Below are 8,504 nucleotides of genomic sequence, written 5' to 3'. Positions count from 1 at the left end.
TTGGAAAAGTAAGTCCAAAAATAGAATGTGTTGTCCTCTTTAATTTTTAAGGGTTGAAGCCTCCTCCAACCAACCATTTTCACCTAACATGGTGCAGGTTGTAGTTATACAAGTCAAGTTGTTTGTACAAAGCGTGAGGTGAGATGTTTACCCCTAATCCTCCATTTAGGAGAACTCCTATGACATGTTGATTTTATAACCCAAAACCAAAAGTGGGTACCCTATAATCCATGTCTTCTACTTCACACTAATATACCTAGACTAAATAAACACAACCTCTACTATTTGTTCCTCCCTTTTAATGTATCTTGATCTTTGTTCTATCAATTTAGCAATTAGTTGATCTCTAAAGGCTGGCACTCAATTCATAATCTAATCTAATTCATGTGCAAGTGAGCTTGAGCAAGGCCTGAAATAGTTCATATGAGAGACATGTATATGATTCTTCCTTTTTTTTGGGTACCTATTAATCCTTTTGATTTTTGGAAATGGTTTAAAATTCAGGGATTATCCATATCGGACAGAGGGAATAACCTTGCTCTTCCAAAATTTTGAATTTCTATACATATTTGGATGAAAACTTGATCCACCAAAAAAATTGGATCATCTTGGGTGGCAATCGATCTGACAATTACCATCAATTAAGTAGCATCTTAGCGGTCACATCTTCTACATGTATACATGCAAAATAATTGCATTCCATGTGCGTGACAGGTGGAGAACTTCTTTGACTGCCCATGTGTGTGATAGGTGGAGAACCTCTTTGAGTGATTTATTGCCATTAGGATTACTTACTAGCTATTTTAATGGGTGGAGAACGTCTTTGTGTGATAGTGGAGAACCTCTTTGAGTGATTTATTGCCATTGGGATTACTTACCGACGACGACTATTGTGATGTTGGGGTAATACATGGTGCTTGTCTTAGAGATCTCAAATTTTCTTATCCTTTTTTGATTTCCTAAATAATCACCACATTAATTGGAGCAAGGGGTTGCTATTGCTACTAATTTAGGGTAGCCCAATTGTTGTATTTGATAATGGGTATACCTCTTTCTCCTCATGCTTGCTCCATAACTCATAGTTTTTTCCTTGCATGTGTCCTTCCTCAGCACAATTCTATGCTACCCCCCCCAATTATTATGATTTTGAAATCTTCTAGGTCGGCCATCAAACCTTCAGTTAGGTTGTTCTTGAACTACTACCTAATTCACACCTAATGGTGTATTGGCATATGCCAAATGAGGAGGTAACATATAGTTGGCACTATACCAACAATTTTCCTCTATGTGCCCTCCATGTTTATGAAACATTTGGTGAAATAATTGTTATTGAGTTGGGTTCTCATAAATATTTAAAGTCCTTAATTGCTCCATAATTGTTTTGGCTAATTATGATTTTGCTACAAAGTCCTTTTCATTGGAATTCTTCTTATCTTTTTTCTTAGACTTTTGGTTAGTTGATTCTTCTTCTTTTCACTTTCCTTATCAAATTATTTGACTCTTCTTTGTCATCTACAGAGTCAAAATTTGAGCTTACATTTGAAACATCACTATTTGAATCTTCACCAAAGCCTTTATCTCAATTTGACCATATATCAGACCTATGTGCTTTCTTCCTTTTTAAATATTTTTTAATTGTTATTCCAAAGCATCTTTCTAAAGGACAAATTGATGTAATGGGGTGTACCAAGGGGTACAAGGTTTGTGTGAGTTTGTGTGTCACCACATGGTGGTTAGTCTGACCAGGTTAGGTGGTAGAAGGTTCTATTAGGTGTGATTGAGAGATTCATGGGCTTGATTGAGAGATCAGTGGAGTGATTTGTGGATCTGGAGATGCTCTCCTTTGGGGCACATGCATTGTATCAGTTGCCCTTATAAGGGCCTCTCCTCTCTTGAATAAACTTCTTCATTTTGCTTCATCTGCTGAATCCTTCTTGCTGTTTTATCATGTGGTATCGAAGCCACGTCCACCCTCCTTGAGCCCTCTTTGAGTGCCATATCATCATCTTCTTCTAAAATAAAGGATTTCTCCCCTCTCTTCCCACGTTTTTTCCTTAAGCTTGTTCTCCCTCTATATGCGACTATTCCCCAAGCCCTTTGAGTTGTAGAGCCATCTCCCTAGGGCACACTTCCACCTAAAAACATTTCACAAGATTTTGCTCCTGCTGCCCGTGCCGATAGCGTCTTCACCTGGCGATATTTTGTAAAATTTCGTCTGTAGACTCAACCATTTGCAAAACCCTCTTAGGGGAGGTTGGGAAACCTTATGAGCTAACTGCTGATGAATTCTGAGCAATAATGGTCTAGTACTTGAGGAGAAAATGAGAAAAAACCAGTCGAAAAAGGCGCATCTCTCTTCGGCGACCCGACGCTGTTAGAGTTAGCTCAAATGTCCACCTCTCATGTAACCCACCAATATTCTGTGTACCCAATGTTGTAAGGCCCCCATATGAGGAGAAGCCATGATGGGTATCGGATATTGGGAGGGATCCCCAGTTTAGACACTGGAAGGGGTCTTAGAGTAGACCAGATGGTTATGAGACGGCTTAGGAGCCAAGAGTAGATACCCGTCTGCACAAAGGGGGGGTTCGGGGGGGCGATAGCCCCCCCGATAGCAGGGGGTCTGGGGGGCGCAGGCCCCCGGTGGGGGTCTGGGGGCAAAGCCCCCAGCGACAGGGTCGGTGGTCTTCCAGGCCGACTGTCTATTAGGCCGACTGCCTATTACAGGGCCGACCGTCAACCACTTACACTATATAAGTGGCCACCCCCTATCATCAGATCACCAGTTCTTCACGCTCATAGTCCTCCGTCCAGCATCTGTCTAGATCACCATCGAAGCTCTGTCTGTAGAGCGCACGGGTGGACAGCCAACCATCAGTTGTATCAGCAGTTTGGTATATCAGAATTTTTGTATTCTCTCCAGCTTTCCATCGTGTACTTGCGTTTTGTTGTTATCTTCCGCTGCGTACTATTTTCTTACATGGTATCAGAGCTCAGGCTATCTGAGTAACGACTTTATTGCAAGTTCAACGAGCTTTGTTAGCAAAGGCTACTAGGAGTGATGGCTGCACCAACCCCGTTGCGAATTCGTCCACCTGCCTTCAATGAAGGCAAGCTCGATGGGACGAATTATACTTTGTGGAAATTCAAGATCAGCGCGATCTTGGATTCATATGAGCTTCTGGATACTGTTCTGGGATTGGATCCAGAACCGGTTGGATCACAGAATCCAAACAACCCCAACGTCATAACGCCACCGAATGCAGATCTTCTTCGGGCATGGAAACGAAGGAACGCAGATGCACTCTGCGCTCTTGTTACCAGTTCAAGTGATTCTGTTTTGACTCTGATTCAGCATACAGACAAGGCAAGTGAGGCTTGGAACATACTGAAAGGTCAGTATGAAACGCGGAATCAGACCAGAATTCAAAATCTGGAGAATATGCTTGCTGCAGAGAGGTGCTCTGATGGAGAATCAGCTGAGACATTCATCACACGGATCAAGAATCTACGTGATCAGATGGCGGCGGTTGGGATTACAAAGACCAGCGAAGAGTTGGCCAGAAGGTGCATTCGGATCCTTCCACAAAAGTACGATGCGTTGGTTACGACACTCAACACGCAGGTAAGAAATCCACCCCTCACTTTTGAAGAGTTCAGTGCGATGCTTCTAGAGGAGGAGATGCGAATGAAGACCCGCGATGGCGGAAGTGATGCAGCATTCTCAACCACATCCAAAGGGAAGGGTGGAGAGAAGAAGAATGGTAATAAGAAGAAGTTTTCAGGTAAGTGCCACTACTGCAACAAAAGCGGTCACATGATCAAGGATTGCAGAAAGAAGCAGCAGGACGAAAAGAATGGCACTACACAGTCTTCTTCGAAAGGCAAGGAATCTGCCAACACAGTTGAAACTGAGTTGGAGCTATGGGTTGCAATTGAAGAAATATGCTCCTCAACAGAAGTTTCAACAACGAATGATTTGTGGCTCCTTGATAGTGGAGCGTCCCGTCACATGACCAGAAAGAAGGATTGGTATAGCTCTTTCAAGCCTCTACAAGAGCCCATGAACGTGACGGTCGGTAATCATGCAAAATGCCCTGTGGAAGGTACAGGTACTATCTCTCTTTCCATTCAAGAGGGTGAAACTAAAGAGCTTTCTGATGTATTACTAGCTCCTCAGCTAAAGAAGAACTTGCTTTCGGTTGCTGCGATAACTGATCGCAACTTGGAGGTGCGTTTCAAGAGGACCGGAGCAGAAATCCTTAATGCAGCGGGCAAGGTGGTCGGCAAGGCAGTAAGGAAGAACAATCTCTACGAGCTGACGGCACTAACAGTCTCTTCAGGAGTGGGCATCAGTAAGGTATGGCATGAAAGATTTGGTCATCTTAGTTATCCTATTCTTTTGGAAATGCAGAAAACAGGGATGGTTGCACACTTGCCTGCACTCTCAAAGGTGCAGGAACCTTGTGAAGCTTGTATGATGGGCAAGCAACAAAGGAAGGCTTTTCCACATGAGAGCGGCTATCGGGCAAAGGCTCCTCTAGAATTGGTTCATGCTGATCTCAGTGGGAAAGCTCCGACTCAAGCTTTGGGGGGATGTAACTACTATATGCTTATCGTCGACGACTACAGTAGATACATGTGGGTGTATTTTTTACGAGATAAGGCTGAAGCTCTTGGAAAATTCAAACAGTGGCAAAAGATGGTGGAAAACGAAAGCGGGCTGAAGGTAAAGAAGCTTCGCACGGATCGAGGAGGAGAGTTCCTGTCAAAAGAGTTCGACACATACTTGCACGAGAATGGCATTAAGCGCCAACTCACGACTGCACATACTCCGCAACAAAATGGTGTTGTAGAGCGTCGCAATCGTACTGCCATGGAGATGGCACGATGCATGGCACTAGGTAAAGGATTGCCTAAGTCTTTTTGGGCTGAGGCAGTCAATACAGCAGTCTACATCCTCAATCGAAGCTTCACAAAGGCCTTGACGGGCAAAACACCTTTGGAGGCTTACTCAGGTAAAAAGCCTTCCGCTTCTCATTTCAGAACATTTGGATGTGAGTGCTTTGTTCATGTTCCAGATAGCACCAGAAAGAAATTAGATCCAAAGAGCAGAAAGTGTATCTTCATGGGTTATAGCCAGGAGTCAAAGGCGTACCGGCTATATGATCCAGAGGCAAAGAAGATCGTGGTCAGTCGTGATGTGGTGTTTTGGGAACAGCCACATACAGTGGAGGAGGAGGTATGCCCTTCCACTTTATCATCAGCCGTAAAAGTAACTCACCTTGTGCCCGTATCTAAAGCAGAGTTGCAGAATGAGGAGGAGTACTTCGAGGAACAGACTCCACCAACACCACAACATGCCTTGGCTCCACAAGGTAAGCCACTTCCAAAGTGGGCAAGGCAGCTCTTTGATGAGAAGAATCCGGTTCCAGACTTGGCAGAGTCATCTGCAGATGGACTTCGACGATCAAAGAGGATAGAGGAGCAGAAAAGGGCTTCTGAACACATAGTCAATATGGCCTTGATGGCTGAGATTATGAAAGTTCAAGAGCCTATGAATTTGGATGAGGCAATGGCGGATCCAAATTGGAAAGCTGCCATGCAAGAGGAGTATGACAGCATCATGAAGAATCAGACTTGGGACTTGGTTGATCGTCCAGAAAAAAGGAAGATCATTGGTACCAAATGGGTATGGAAGGCCAAGTACAAATCTGATGGATCTTTGGAAAAGTACAAGGCTAGGCTTGTTGCACAAGGATACTCTCAAGTTGAAGGCTTTGATTTTGAGGATTCCTTTGCTCCTACAGCAAGGATGACAACTATTCGGGTGGTACTTGCCTTGGCTGCTCATAAGCAGTGGCCGGTGTTTCAAATGGACGTGAAATCTGCGTTCTTGAATGGACATCTCAAGGAGGAGGTATATGTGTTCCAGCCACCAGGATTTGAGGTGCCCAATTCAGAGAACAAGGTTTGCAGACTAAAGAAGGCATTGTACGGGCTGAAACAGGCCCCAAGGGCATGGTACCAACGGATTGATAGCTTTCTCATATCTATTGGTTTCTCAAAAAGTGCTTCTGATGCTAACCTGTATGTTTGTAAGCAGGATGGCAAGTATGTGGTAATAGTCCTTTACGTGGATGACTTGATCATCACAGGAGATCATGAGAAGATGCTGCAACAGTTGAGGGAGTCGTTGAGTTCCGAGTTTGAGATGACAGATTTGGGGCTCATGCGCATTTTTGCCTCGGCATTGAGGTTTGGCAAAAACCTGGCAGGATTTTCATCTCTCAGCAGAGATATGCTCGCGAGATCTTGAAGGCATTCGGTATGACCGAGTGTAAGGACGTGGTCTCTCCCATGGAGGTGAATGGTAAGCTCTCAGTGGAGGATGCATCACCACTTGTCGACATCAAGGAGTATAGGAAACTTGTGGGGAGTCTCATTTTTCTGTGCAACACTAGACCTGATATCAGCTTTGCAGTTGGTGTACTTAGTAGGTTCTCAAATCAACCTCGAGAGAACCATTGGAAAGCAGGGATGCGTGTGCTAAAGTACCTGAAAGGTACACTGGAGTATGGCATTACCTACAGAGCAGGGAAGACCTTGGCGGGTTACTGTGACTCAGATTGGGCGGGAGATTGTGATTCTAGAAAGTCAGTTTTTGGATATTGTTTCTCACTTGGTTCAGGAGTGTTCTCTTGGATTAGCAAGAAGCAACCAACAGTGGCACTATCTTCGACGGAAGCTGAGTACAAGGCAGCATGCATTGCTGCTTGTGAAGCAGTTTGGCTAAGGAGGATCCTGCAAGACATAGGAGTTCCAATCGAAGATGCGACGGTTCTAAAATGCGACAATCAGAGTTGCATGGCCATCGCAAAGAATCCTGTGTTCCATGCTCGTACAAAGCACATAGAGATCCAGTATCACTACGTACGAGAGCTCATCGAGGATGGAGTCATAGAGCTGGAGTATTGTCCCACAGAGGACAATTGCGCAGACATCTTCACGAAGGCTCTTGGGAGTGATTTATTGTTGCGGCATCTACATCGACTCGGCATTGGTCCGAACACGTAGTTCATCTTCGGGTGAACATTGAGGGGGGGTGTTAGAGTTAGCTCAAATGTCCACCTCTCATGTAACCCACCAATATTCTGTGTACCCAATGTTGTAAGGCCCCCATATGAGGAGAAGCCATGATGGGTATCGGATATTGGGAGGGATCCCCAGTTTAGACACTGGAAGGGGTCTTAGAGTAGACCAGATGGTTATGAGACGGCTTAGGAGCCAAGAGTAGATACCCGTCTGCACAAAGGGGGGGTTCGGGGGGGCGATAACCCCCCCGATAGCAGGGGGTCCGGGGGGCGTAGGCCCCCGGTGGGGGTCTGGGGGCAAAGCCCCCAGCGGCAGGGTCCGAGGGCTGCCGGTAGCCCCAGGCCCGACGGTATGACCTATGCGCGATCCTTCATCTGCCCGCCGGCATGTTTTCTGAAGGGTCGGTGGTCTTCCAGGCCGACTGTCTATTAGGCCGACTGCCTATTACAGGGCCGACCGTCAACCACTTACACTATATAAGTGGCCACCCCCTATCATCAGATCACCAGTTCTTCACGCTCATAGTCCTCCGTCCAGCATCTGTCTAGATCACCATCGAAGCTCTGTCTGTAGAGCGCACGGGTGGACAGCCAACCATCAGTTGTATCAGCAGTTTGGTATATCAGAATTTTTGTATTCTCTCCAGCTTTCCATCGTGTACTTGCGTTTTGTTGTTATCTTCCGCTGCGTACTATTTTCTTACAGACGCAACATTGCACAACTCTTGTCTAGGGGCTCCTCTCTGGTAAAAGAGCTTTCATTCCATTGCAAAAGCCCCTTCAATGCTTGCTTCTACAACTTGAATTTCAGCCTCCAATCTCTACTCATTTTTGAGTTCACATTTTGACAGTTTTGTGAATTGGAGGGTTGACCAAGTTAACTAAGATTTGGGGCTTCTTAGTTTGATTGCAAGAATTTTTGGTACTGACTATGTTGAAGTGCTAGAGTTGAGCCATTGGACTTGTGGGAGTCTCATTCACCTGCAAACATTCTACTAGGTATCTTGACAATCTTTCCTTCATAGCTTTGTATTCACGAAAATATAGTTTTTGAACATGCCTTCTTCTTGTGGTTCTAGCAACACTCCATGTGTTAGGAAGATAAAGAAGAAGAAAACTCCAAGATGTAACAATAGGAAGGCCACTAAACTCCAAGGCAAATCCCAAGTCCCTCACTATTATCAATATGCAAAGGACCTTGGCTTTTCAAATTTCATTGCTTGTAACATGCATCTATATGGTGATGGTTCTTTTTGAATTGTAAAGGGATTAGACACTGCCAATCTTGGTAAGACCTTCCCTATGGCCTCCAAAACCAAGATAGATAAGTTTGAGGGAGAGGGTTTTCATACTTGGCAGACCAAACTGAAATTTATTCTCATGAAAAAGGGGATCTGGAATGTGGCTAAT

This window comes from Dipteris shenzhenensis, chromosome 30, assembly GCF_047967505.1.
Source record: "Dipteris shenzhenensis isolate YYH24624 ecotype China chromosome 30, Dip_SZ_1.0, whole genome shotgun sequence".
NCBI lineage: Eukaryota > Viridiplantae > Streptophyta > Polypodiopsida > Gleicheniales > Dipteridaceae > Dipteris > Dipteris shenzhenensis.
This window is presented reverse-complemented; position numbering follows the sequence as displayed.